Source organism: Entelurus aequoreus, linkage group LG02 (genome assembly GCF_033978785.1).
Source record: "Entelurus aequoreus isolate RoL-2023_Sb linkage group LG02, RoL_Eaeq_v1.1, whole genome shotgun sequence".
NCBI lineage: Eukaryota > Metazoa > Chordata > Actinopteri > Syngnathiformes > Syngnathidae > Entelurus > Entelurus aequoreus.
The window spans coordinates 70,949,859-70,964,277 of NC_084732.1; the positions used below are offsets into that span (position 1 = coordinate 70,949,859).

Here is a 14,419-nt window from a genome sequence, read left to right on the forward strand (position 1 = left end):
ATCTTTGACTAGTGTTTTTCTAAAAACAACAGAGCACTCTTGGCATATGGAGGATCTTTGACCAGTGTTTTTTTTAAACACCAAAGCAGTCTTAGTATATAGATGATCTTTGACCAGTGTACTTTGTTTTTGTTTTTTTTAACACCATAGCACTCTTGGTATATAGAGGATCTTTGACCAGTGTTTTTTTTAAAAACACCAGCACACTCTTGGCATATAGAGGATCTTTGACCATTTAAAAAAAACAAAAACAGAGCACTCTTGGCATATCGAGGATCTTTGACCAGTGTTTTCTAAAAACAACAGAGCACTCTTGGCATACAGAGGATCTTATGACCATTGTTTTTTTTGTTTTTGTTTTTTAAACACAAGAGCACTCTTGGCATATAGAAGATCTTTGACAAGTGTGTTTTAAAAACAACAGAACACTTTTAGCACATAGAGTATCTTTGACCAGTGTTTTCTAAAAACAACAGAGCACTCTTGGCATATGGAGGATCTTTGACCAGCGGTTTTTTTAAACACTAAAGCACTCTTAGCATATAGAGGATCTTTGACCAGTGTATTTTTATTTATTTATTTTTTAACACCAGAGCACTCTTGGTATATAAAAGATCTTTAACCATTTGTTTTAAAAACACCAGAGCACTCTTAGCATATAGAGGATCTTTGACCATTTTTTTTTTAAACCCCAGAGCACGCTTGGCATATAGAGGATCAATCAAGTTGACCAAGTTTTGGCAGAACAATGTTTTGATTCACTTGATCTTGAACTCCAGCCTAATCAATTAATAATATCAAAAGTAGAATGCGACACGGACCATGACTCGATGTGACTTGGAAAGACACCATTGCTAACAAAACTGCTATCAGCTCTCAGCTGCTGGTCGGGCAATGCCAAGTGGAAATAAACTCGGTTGATTCACTTTATGTACGACATCATCAGCTTCACATGACATTGGATTGAGTGACGTAGAATGACAACTCTGGGTGCGAAAATGTTAACACGGTTAAATGTTGTAACTGTGACTGTCAAGTTGACCAACTTATGTCCATGGTTTTAGCACATGGAAGCCCAGTTCTAACTTAGAAGAATCATCCAGGATATCACAAAGGTTGTGGCTGTGTTGTAGTGACTGGGTGATGGCCATAGCAATGATGCTTGGAACATCCTCCACGCTATCAGTGAGTACTTAGTAAAACACACTCATGGCTACTATATTGGGCAAAATAAGTATATAAGGGTCTTATTTCACATTTAGACGGCTCTTACTATGTTTAAAAAATGTATTTAGAACAGGGGTGGGCAATTAATTTTTACGGGGGGCCGCATGAGCAACCCGAGCACTGCTGGAGGGCCACATCGACAATATTTCAATTAAATTTTGCTCAATATTATTGTTGATATATACCGTAAGATAAATCATAATAATAATAATAATAATAATAATAATTAATAATAATAATAATTAGGGATGTCGGATAATGGCTTTTTGCCGATATCCGATATTCCGATATTGTCCAACTCTTTAATTACCGATACCGATATCAACCGATACCGATGTATACAGTCGTGGAATTAACACATTATTATGCCTAATTTGGACAACCAGGTATGGTGAAGATAAGATCCTTTAAAAAAAAAAAAAAAAAAAAGATAAATTAATGAAAAACATTTTCTTGAATACAAAAGAAAGTAAAACAATATAAAAACAGTTACATAGAAACTAGTAATTATTGAAAATGAGTAAAATTAACTGTTAAAGGTTAGTACTATTAGTGGACCAGCAGCACGCACAATCATGTTTGCTTACGGACTGTATCCCTTGCAGACTGTATTGATATATGTTGATATATAATGTAGGAACCAGAATATTAATAACAGAAATAAACAACCCTTTTGTGTGAATGAATGTAAATGGGGGAGGGAGTTTTTTTGGGTTGGTGCACTAATTGTAAGTGTATCTTGTGTTTTTTATGTTGATTTAATAAAAAAAACAAAACAAAAAAAAAACGATACCGATAATAAAAAAAAACGATACCGCTAATTTCCGATATTACATTTTAAAGCATTTATCGGCCGATAATATCGGCAGGCCGATATTATCGGACATCTCTAATAATAATAATACTTTCATTTAACCTAACTTAACTTTATACCAAAAGCACTGCTTTGGAAATCATTTGTACCCCTTTCAGAGATCACATTTAGTTCCCCTTAAACATCCTCATGTTGCACAATGAAATGTAAGCATAGGATGAAGTGTGCATTCCTGTAACTTTCTCTAGTAACAGCATTCCATGATTAATATAAATAAATTAACATTAATAATAAATGACAGTAAAATAAGCACACGTGTGACTGAGGAGTCATAGTGTAACTTTGTGTGGTGTTTGAGTTGTCCGACTTTTTGTGTGGCCATAAACGCACCAGTGGCTTAGTGGTATGAGTGTTGGTGACAGATGACAAGTTGGTTTTGGCCTGGTTTGTACGGCAGAAAATGACTAGTTTTTCGAGATAGAAGTCCTTTACTCAGGTTTTTGGTGTGGTTATGGCCGAATATAAACAGTTTTGCTCAATAAAGTAATCGATATAATTCCTGGCCTCGAAGCATCTCGATAGACGTTACAATAATTGAACGGTGTTCAATTGAACGGTGTTGACGAACACCGTTAGGGCCGCTTGCTGTCACTGTCACTCAGAGTTGCATTGCAAAATTACACAGAACAAATGTGTTTATTTTGTTTAGAATTCAGATGGGTTTGATTTGGTGCGCGGCACATATTTGCTGTGCGCAGAGGACGCTTGAGCGGTGCGCACCTTAGAGGGAACGTTGCTTGGCAGTCTATGTCTTGTTGAAAACACGGCATTCGTCATCAACTTTTCTTTTTTTAGCGTCTCGGGTGTAAACCGTGCATCACTTGTCGCTGTGCACCTTCACTCACAGGTTACACACGGACATACGCCCATAAATAACACTTTTCAAAATAAAAGCAGCACAGTTGTATTGCGCGCACGACTTAGATGTTTTTTCAACTTTATTTTGTCATTTGTGATTGCAGCTGTTCACATTCACTTACAGTCACGCACGCGCATACACGGAAGTAATACAAATAACGCTTTTCAAAATAATAGCAGCACCGTTGTATTTCACATTCGACATAGATACTTTTTTAAATGTATTTTGTAATTTATGATTGGCCTCACGCGGGCCGGACAGGGACGTACAAAGGGCCGGATGTGGCCTGCGGGCCGCAGAATGCCCAGGTCTGATTTAGAAGGTCATAAACAGTTTTTTTATGCTATAACTATGAAAATAATTCTACTTCGCCGGAAATGTGTTTACCACTGTCAGGCCTGGAACCAATTGGCCACAATAAATGAGGGCTTGCTGTAATGTTGTGCAGTACTACATTAATTTACAAGCGTAATTCTGCGACAAAGCTCTTAACTCAAAATACTTGTATTGCAAATCAACGTCTTCTTTTGAAATTGAAATCAATCAAAACAGCACAATTTTAACATGTAACATGCCTTTTAAAAAGAAAAACACATTTTTAGATAATACTGTATAAAAACAATACAACAGAATGTAGTACAAACAACTACAGTAGTTCTATGAAGTAATGTTATATCTTGGAGAGTGGACTTTTACTGTATCTCTGCTGCTGCTCCTACGTCTATATTTTTATGAATTAATGTCCGCCCTTTGGATATAATTTTAACATTGTCGGCTGGCGTGAGACTCATCCTGCTTCAGTATGGTGCAGACTAGCAGTGATGCGCTCAAATTGTTTCACCAAGTTGTCATTTTTTTCATTATTTATTTATTCAATTCAATTGTAACTCAAATTCTTGCTTGCAACTTAAAGCATAACAATTAGCTCTTATCTCAAAACACTCTTAAGTTGAGATACCACTGTATAATGTTTCACTCATTTCTAATTGTGGTGGAATAACCAAAAATCCATCAATATACAGTAGTGTATTCCTAATCTACAGTACACTCTTATCAAAAAGGGTCAACATTGGAACAAATAAACACGACAAAACACACGACTAACCTTATCACTGTCCGTGTTTATGTCCTTGACCATACTCCAAGACTCTCCATCGTTACTGTAAGACACTTTGAACACAGACACAAACTGCACCACCCCAAAGTCCTTGGCCCCCTGAGTGACGATGCCCGTGAGGCGCTTTGTCTTCTCCAGATCCACCTGAGCAACAAACAATCAACATCAGATTTGTTTTTTATATATACAGTCGTGGTCAAAAGTTTACATACACTTGTAAAGAACATAATGTCATATTTTTGTTTCATCTGACATCACATGGACAAAGATAAGACCTTCTGGAGGAAAGTTCTGTGGTCAGATTAAACAAAAATTGAGCTGTTTACGTTTATGTCTCATGACCACAGGATTTCTCTCTTCTGAAAACTTCTGAGACCTGCAGCCGAGGCTCTCATGACTTGAGTGTGCATATATATACAAAGTTTCTACAGGTTTCAAACATCTACGCCACTTTAAAAAAAAAAATCACGTGTATGTAGGTTGTATGCGTGTATATACCACAGAACTTTCCTCCAGAAGGTCTTATCTTTGTCCATGTGATGTCAGATGAAACAAAAATTAAGCTGTTTGGCCACAATACCCAGCAATATGTTTGGAGGAGAAAAGGTGAGGCCTTTAATCCCAGGAACACCACGCCTATCGTCAAACATGGTGGCGGTAGTATTATGCTCTGGGCCTGTTTTGCTGCCAATGGAACTGGTGCTTTACAGCAGTGATCCCCAACCTTTTTGTAACTGCGGACCGGTCAACGCTGGAAAATTTGTCCCACGGACCAGGGGGGGTATGTTTTTTTTAATATTTTTTTTTGGCATAAATAAATACAATTATGTGTGCTTACGGACTGTATCCCTGCAGACTGTATTGATCTATATTTATATATAATGTAGGAACCAGAAATATTAGTAACAGAAAGAAACAACCCTTTTGTGCGAATGAGTGTGAATGAGTGTGGGGAGGGAGGTTTTTTTGGGTTGGAGCACTAATTGTAAGTGTATCTTGTGTTTTTTATGTTGATTTAATTTAAAAAAATAAAAATAATAATTATTATTATTTATTTTTAAAATTTCTTGTGCGGCCCGTTACCAATCGATCCACGGACCGGTACCGGGCCGTGGCCCGGTGGTTGGGGACCACTGCTTTACAGAGAGTAAATGGGACAATGAAAAAGGAGGATTACCTCCAAATTCTTCAGGACAACCTAAAATCATCAGCCCGGAGTTTGGGTCTTGGGTGCTGTTGAATGTTCCAACAGGACAATGACCCCAAACACATGTCAAAAGTGGTAAATGAATGGCTAAATCAGGCTAGAATTAAGGTTTTAGAATGGCCTTCCCAAAGTCCTGACTTAAACGTGTGGACAATGCTGAAGAAACAAGTTCATGTCAGAAAACCAATAAATTTAGCTGAACTGCACCAATTTTGTCAAGAGGAGTGGTGAAAAATTCAACCAGAAGCTTGCCAGAAGCTTGTGGATGGCTACCAAAAGCGCCTTATTGCAGTGATACTTGCCAAGGGACATGTAACCAAATATTAACATTGCTGTATGTATACTTTTGACACTGCAGATTTGGTCACATTTTCAGTAGACCCATAATAAATTCATAAAAGAACCAAACTTCATGATTGTTTTTTGTGACCAACAAGTATGTGCTCCAATCACTCTATCACAAAAAATAAGCGTTGTAGTAATTATTGGAAACTCAAGACAGCCATGACATTATGTTCTTTACAAGTGTAAAGTGTATGTAAACTTTTGACCACGACTGTATATATCATGACAGTATGTAATATTTGCAGCCGCACCTGGATCCACTCGGATCTGTTGTTGTGAGCGGGAGACCACGCGTTCGTCTTCCCCTGCTTGTCCAGGCGGGCGAACTGAGGCTGCCAAGTGAAAGAATCGATGCCCCACGTGCGGAAGGAACTGGAGGCTGAGAGTTGTCCATCTGAGATCAGCCGAGACTTCACTCCCATTGGCTCTGAGCACCCTGTTGTGTTTGAATAAGCTGTGAATCGTGGACAAAAAAAGTAGACAGAAGGGAGGGATGGGAAAACCAAGAGGAGGGAAAAAGAGGAAAAGACAAATGAGTGAAACCAACTTCCTCCACCAGAAAATCAGGAAGAAAAGTCACTGAAAACCCACCAATGTCAGAGTAGAGGGAGGAAACGGACGAGCAAAAGTAGCAGCATGCACACGGAAAAGTGTTGAGTGAAGGAATTACATGGTAAAAAATAGGGGTGTTCCGATATTGGATCCTTGAGTATCGGCCAATACCGATATTAACCCAATATCAGCACGAATCATAGTACATGCTTGTATTATTTTGCAGTGTGAAATGTTAGAAAAGGCCTAATTAAGTGAAATTACTCATAGAACAATGGTAGGTATAAAACATCTTAATAACAGACTTATGCTGCCTTTAAATTGAAGTGGAGTTATATTTTATTTTTTGGACCACAAGGCGCACTGTTAATGAGCGGGTCTATTCGGTTTATTTTCATTCACAAGGCGCACCGGGTTACAAGGCGCATCAAAAGGGTCATTAAGATAATATATAATTTTTTGGTATAATTTTTTCTACATTTAAAACACTTCCTTGTGGTCTACATAACATGTAATAGTGGTTATTTGGTCAAAATGTTGCATACATAATGTTTTACAGAACAATTTCAAGCCTGTTTTGTGGTCTTATTTACGTCCCTCCACCTCGACACGGTTTTCTCACCGTCATCTTTTGTTGTACCGGGAGTTTTTAGTGCTTCCATAGCGAGACTACTGACAGATGTAAGTTAGAACTGTAGGCGACTTTGTATTAGAAATGACAACAGCGGAGCATGAATGCCCCACAACAAGAGAATAGAGAAAAAGAAGAAGCTTACTGACTATGGTGCGGATGCGCTCAAATTTTCAGGACTTATGCAGATCCCAAACACACATCAGCATGTACCAAGAGGTAAGAAAAGTTGGTTTTGTATAATTTAGCAAAACAAAATGCCAGATAATGTCTCCTGATAAGTGCCATTTTGGCGTCCTTATACACACACACACCATAATAACACCCGTCGGTTGAAGCACAGTGCGTCTGGCGGTAGCCAAAATGCTCCGACAATCCATCAAGCGGTGCAGCTTTGCAGCTTACTAAAGTCGTACTAAAAAATCTTAACAGATTTTTCAGCGGCCGTGTGTAATGTTCTATTTTCTCAATGAAACATTAAAGTTTTGGTGTTGCTTGCTTACGGCTACTTGCGAGCGTCATTTATTGAACAGGCATCAACCTGCAGTCCACGCATATCTCTTATGTGTGACTGCCATTTACTGGCAACACTTATTATTCCACATTGTATCACATTTAATCAGTAAGCAAAACCAGAATGAATACATACACAAGGTACACCATGTAATAAGGCGCACGTCGATTTTTGACAGACTGAAAGGATTTTAAGTGAGCTTTATAGTCCGAAAAATATAGGACCTAGTGGTCACTACATTAAGCTCATGACGCACTAAGTTCAATGATGCGGAAACATTTTTTACTGGATACTTATACGCTTACTGTATATCCAATACTATATTTATTTGATACTTGTTTATAATGACAAATGTGGTGTTTAGGACTGAGCTATTGTTCAATTAGGAACACTTACTTCTGTGCTATTGTGTGCTTAGCCATTGTGTAGCCAACAGGATAGCATACCATGTTTGCCGTTTGTAAATAGTATAATACAAGAAAATACCAACATTGCGTGCTAATAGGAAGACGTTTAGCCTGTTAATTGTCCAGCTTTACACCAGCAAACATGCTGCAGGACTGCTGGTATCGGAGCTTATATCGGAGATTTCAGATGCAAGCTGATATTGTTTCTTTTTTGCTGGTATCGGATTTATGTATGATATCAAAATCAGATCGGGACACCCCTAGTTCAAAGAGCCCAGAATAAGAGTGTGATTTCAGCAAAGTATAAAAATACACAGTGAAATACTTTCATATTTCAGGAATGTGACTGGTGATACTCGTTATTGTTATCTATTTATCTATTCTGTTCCTGAATGATCATGCACTGTATGTGCTTTGGGAGATATCTGGTTAACAACATCATAAAAAAGCCTCTCTCTCTCTCTCTCTCTCTCTCTCTCTCTATCTCTCTCTCTCTCTCTCTCTCTCTTTTCTCTGTCTCTCTCTCTCTCTCTCTCTCTCTCTCCTCTCCTCTCTCTCTCTCTCTCTCTCTCCTCTCTCTCTCTCTCTCTCTCTCTCTCTCTCTCTTCTCTCTCTCTCTCTCTCTCTCTCTCTCTCTCCTCTCTCTCTCTCTCTCTCTCTCTCTCTCTCTCTCTCATCTCTCTCATAATGTAATACTCCACAAAAATAAAATAAATGCTATGTGTACATTATATTACTCTCCAAATACACTGTATTCATAGTTATGTACTATGGCACATATCTGAGCTCATATTACATACTGTAGGTTTATACAGTCTACATGCGTATATAGTAGAATTTACAGTATTTTATAATACATAGTATAACATTATTTATACAATATTACATCAGTGGCTCTCAACTTTTTTGAATAGTCATTACAGTATGGAATATTCTTCTTAGCCAAGTTACACATGTTGTGTAAAACACAGCACTGTAGCATCAACATCTGTATATTACTGTCCAAAATGCTGCTCACATCCAGTAAATTAAAGCACAAATAAACTGAATAATTAACTTAAATAAATATAAAATGTGTGCACATACAATTTTAATGATCAACTTAAAGTGCCCTCTTTTTGGATAGTAATTAAGATAAACTCGATCTAATATTGTTTTTTCTGGACTTTCTTTGAATTTTGTCTCTCTCAGTTTTAATAAACATACCATTTGTAAAGTGGGTAAAATTACAAAATCAACTAGGTTTAAATACCCTCCCCCCCCCCCTTATAAATATATAATAGGGATGTGAATCTTACAACAACTCTTATCTTGGTTCGACTATGATTCTTGAGGTGACCATTCGATCAGAATCAATATTTGATTCAACATGATTCGCCATTTAAACAGATTTTCGCAATACATTATTTGGTATAAAAATTATTATAAAACCTTTTCAAAACAGGTTACAAAAGCCTCTCTATGCTTCTGATTTGTGACGCATACGCGCAGCGATTTAAGTGCACAGATGGCCTTAAACATATTTTGTAAAATGTATCTAAAAAATTATTTTTTGAAAATTATGAATTGATTTAGAATCAGAATAGATAAAAATTGTGATTTGGATGCGAATAGATTTTTTGAGCACCCTTATATAAATGATACGGTATAAATATTTTATAAACCTCATGTACCCCCTAATGCAGTGGTTCTCAAACTTTTTTCACCAGTACCACTTGGCTCTCAAGTAACCTATAATGATCAAATATAGTAAAATATAGTAGCATAGCAGGCCTAAGTATTCATTAAAAAAAAGAAGAGGTTTCATTTAACAAGTATGTTTACTATTTTTGGCCACTCTAACATTACACACAGTTTGAACAGCAACACTGCATTTGAACATTTAATTTAGTGATTCTTGGGCGTACGACTAGATGGAGCTCACGTACCGTACCACAGTTTGAGAATCCCTGCCCTAGAGTGCCTTCAAGTACCCCCATTTGATAACCAGTGTATACAAAGTAGTTCCGATATTATTCATATGTCTGCGTTGTTATCAGACATGAGATGCATGCGTGTTTTTTGGCGTGTTTACCATTAAGTTCACATCCCACCAGTTCCATGCGAAGGGTGCACGCCCTCCGGCAAACGACGGGAATGATGCGGATGTACTGAGCCACAATAGGAGGTCAAAAAGATTGGTCTTTGTGCTCTCGTTATCTGTGTTGGCCACAAAATCTGCAATACACAATGTCATCATAATACAGTACAAGTCAATGTGTGTTACACTGTTTTTTTCAACATAATGAATGCAGAAGGTCGAACCTTGTCTCGTCGTTGTCCGTCCATTCTGAATGGGCTGTATGTCTTTCCGTCAAAGCTGCTCGACACCTTGAAGGCTTTGATGTACTCGGCCGTGCCCATCCGACTGGCACCTTGAGTTATTATTCCCGTCAGACGCATCTTCTTGTGCATATTAATCTGGTGTGAACAATTGAATGAGATTAAACATCACTTCCCAAACAGGTGGAAACACAGGTTGATTATGAACCATCAAAGATAATTTACAGTTCTACCTCAACTTAAGACTGTTTTGAGATAAGCACTGTCTCTCGGCTAATTGTTATGCTTTAAATTACAAGCAAAAATGTGTGGTACAAATATCCCCGCCCAGAGACTATGTCTCCCAGCTGGCTTGGGAACGCCTTGGGATCCCCCGGGAACAGCTGGATGAAGTAGCTGGGGAGAGGGAAGTATGGGCTTCTCTGCTTAGGCTGCTGCCCCCGCGACCTGACCTCGGATAAGCGGAAGAAGATGGATGGATGAATGGATGATATCCCCCCCATGAGTAGTGGATCAAATGTCACAGTAACCCACCCAAAACATCTGATCTTATTCCCCAGCATTATCTTATAGCTAGAGATGAACATAACTTTGTTTTCCAACCATGGGAACAAAGTGAAGGAGAGTGCTGAGAAGAAAAATCATCAAATCAAATAAATGAATAATCAACATTAGTTAAGCAATTTGAGCGTATCACTGCTAGTCTGCACCTTACTGATGCAGAATGAGTCTAACGCCAGCCGAGAGTGGCAAAATGATAGCTAAGCGACTACATTTATCCATGAAAATATGGAGAAGCTGCTGATGGTGTGTTTAACAGAGAAGCAGCTTGAAGGCGATACCGTAGAAGTCCAATCTCCAAAGTAAAAGCTGTACATTATTATTACATTACTTAATGAAAGCACTTTAGTTGGTAGTAATACATTATATTGTATTGTTTTTATTCAATATTGTTTTATGTAAAAGTGTGTTTTTCTTTTTGAAAGACATGTTACATGTTAAAATTGATGTCAATTAGTTTCAATGGGAGATATTGATTTTAGATAAAAGTGTTTTGAGTTAAGCACTCATAGAACCAATGAAGCTTGTATGTTGAGGTAGTACTGCACTTGGTACCACAGTAATTGTGTAGATCTGTTTAAGAGGCTTCTCTTACCTGTATCCAGGGATTCTTGTCATTGGTCGCCGACGTCCAGGCGTTGACGAGGCCTTGATTGTTGAGCCGAGCCAACTCCGGGCCCCAGCGTTGAAGACCCAGAATGCCGTAGTGCACAGACGAAGCTGAGATCTGGGACTCTCCGATTGCACCGCCCTCCATGCCCAGCAGGGAGATACAACCTATAATGTACAGTAATTGTATTATTATATCAAACACTGTGGTGCCTTGGTATTTCTATGCCTTACGTTTTGTATTTTATTTTTGACAAAACAGTTCGCCAAACTTTGACCCAGTTCGAATACTGTCTTGATTATCGTACGGTCAACCATCGCGTGTGACAAACAGGAAAGCAAAATGGAGTGCCCAATCAAAGAATCCCACGCATTAGTGATTAGTCTTGTGCTTTTTTATTGAGTCCAAGTGCAAAATAATGTTATTAATAATAATAATAAAAAATCCACCATTAACCAATGAAAGTTGCAGGCCAGCTCTTTGATAAAGAAAGTGAGAAACATAATTGATTTTAGGGCTGCAGCTATGGACATTGTGTATATATATATATATATACACACACACATATATACAGTACAGGCCAATAGTTTGGACACACCTTCTCATTCGATGCATTTTGTTTATTTTCATGACTATTTACATTGTAGATTGTCACTGAAGGCATCAAAACTATGAATGAACACATGTGGAGTTATGTACTTAACAAAAAAAGGGGAAATAACTGAAAACGTGTCTTGTATTCTAGTTTCTTCAAAATAGGCACCCTTTGATCTGATTACTTTTTCGCATACTCTTGGCATTCTCTCGATGAGCTTCAAGAGAAATGGTTTTCACTTCACAGGTGTGCTTGAAGCTCATCGAGAGAATGCCAAGAGTGTGCAAAGCAGTGTTAGACGAGTTATTACTGTAATCTACGTCACAGCAGCTCAGACGAGGGACAAACCAGAGTGGGCGGGGTTTGTTTTCAGAGCAGCCAGCCCGAAAGGCGTGTGTCAGAAACAGATGCGGAAGCAGATTTTTACAACAAAGTTTTGCATTAAAGTGCTAATACCTTATACTGTCTGAGAAGTAAAAGAGGAGCGATGTTGTTAATATTCAGTGTTTTATTGTTCATAGTTAATATTGTAAATCCCGCTTTCTTTATTTTCATGTACATTTTGGGTGTCCCATTCAGTGAAAAACTGTAAAATTCCATTCCGTTTTTTGAGGTGGTCTGTCATAACGTTTTTACAACTCTATCGGACAATGTGACTCATGGTAATTAGTGTTCCTGAAAAAAAGGGACCCAAACACACATGCTGTACAGCAGATTTTTACAGCTAAATGTGTATATATAATTTATACACACATACACATTGGACCCCGAGACAAATGTTTTTCTCTCAATGTGGCCCCGAGTCAAAATATTTGCCCAACTCTGTATTAAGTGATTCGATGCTCATTGCAAATTGTATGTGCAATGCTGTTTGACTTGCAATAAAAATCTAAATAATGACTAAATAAAACAATCACTTTTTTTACTTGGCCTACATTTTGAAAATAAATGTAATTAAATTTGCCACTGTACATATTGGAAATTAATCAAAACTGTGTTGACTGGTGAATCTGTCTAGAGAAGCATAATATCATGAGGTATTCAATTTTCCCATTTTGAAAATAAATGCATTAAATGTGTGAGCTGCACGTACGAAGTTGGCACTGCTTCCCAACATAGGGCGACGGGCACTGACACGAGTAATCTCCCTCAAGATCTCGGCACATTCCTCCATTCTTACACGGTCGGTTTGCACAGTCGTTGACATCTGAAAAAAGAAGAAAAGACAACATTATTAAATTGACCATTGTTTTCCTCTTTTTGTCAGAAAACATCATTAGGACGATGTAATGGCCTTAAATAACCACTGGGTGGCACACCAAACACCCATTGGCCATCCATCGTCCAATACTTTGCAAACATGCTCCTTGTGTGATTTTAGTCTATTTTATTTTATTTAACGAATTTATTATTTTTATAGTTAAATGTTGTATATTATTGACTCTCTTTGTATGTATGTTTTAACTCCAGTGCAGCACTTTGTGAAACTTTTATTGTTTTTGAAATGTGCTATATAAATAAAGTGGATTGGATTTTTATTGACATTTAATAAAATATATTAAAGTTACAGTACGTACGGAAAGTAATCAGACCCCTTCAAATGTATCACTCTTGGTGTCATTGTAGCCATTTGCTAAAATCCAAAAAGTTCCATTTATTTCTCATCAATACAAAAAAAAAAAATACAAATGTAGACATTTTTGCTAATTTATATATATATATATATATATATATATATATATATATATATATATATATATATATATATATATATATATATATATATATATATATAATAAAACTCAAAAATGACATGTACAAAGGTATTCAGACCCTTTTCTCAATACTAACCAACCAACAACATGGATCCAAAGTTAGACACTAACGTTGTCTCAATTTAGAAATATAACTATTTTGCAACGTTGTTTCAAAGTCAGTTTTAAAGGACATGTATGTATAATCAACGTTGTATCAATGTCTTGTGCCTGCTGGGACACGCCTTGAGTGACCAAAGATTGTCAAGATTTAGGCACCGAGAGCCATTTTAGAGCCATTTTAGAGCCAAGTATCTAAATCATTTTGGTAACTGTACCGGTACCAAAATATTGGTATCGGTATAAAATACAATTCACACACTTCAAGAGTTTTAGTAAGGGTAAACTCATAAAAATAAACTATTCATTTTATTCTCTTGTTTGTTTGCTAAATGTGCAGTATAGTGTATGTACTAATGCCTTGGATGCTAAATTGTTAGAATGTATTTTTTTTAAATTGGTAATGTTTTTAGTCATTCTAATCCGACCCTATAAAAAGAGGAGAGAAAAAAAAAAGTACAATGTTTTTCTATCTATCCTCAATTACAATAAATTAAATGACAATAATAATAGGAATAACCAGAGGAGGCACCCAAGTTAGGTATGCACTTTGTGGACATGGTGATTATATTCGGTGGCACTCAGCCTTCAAACATCATGAAGTAACAATACCCACTTGGCCTAAAAAGACGGCTAAAGCAGACGAGAGGTTGACGTAATGCCACATGGATCCGTGCAATTCTTGTTCCACTAAGAGGATTGTTCAAAACTTAGAAACAAATCT

At 37.2% G+C, this 14,419-nt stretch overlaps 1 pseudogene; it reads right to left on the minus strand.

Moving 5' to 3' along the window:
• Positions 1 to 14,419, minus strand: part of LOC133638748 (EGF-like repeat and discoidin I-like domain-containing protein 3) — a 33,353-nt pseudogene that overhangs the window by 3,627 nt on the left and 15,307 nt on the right.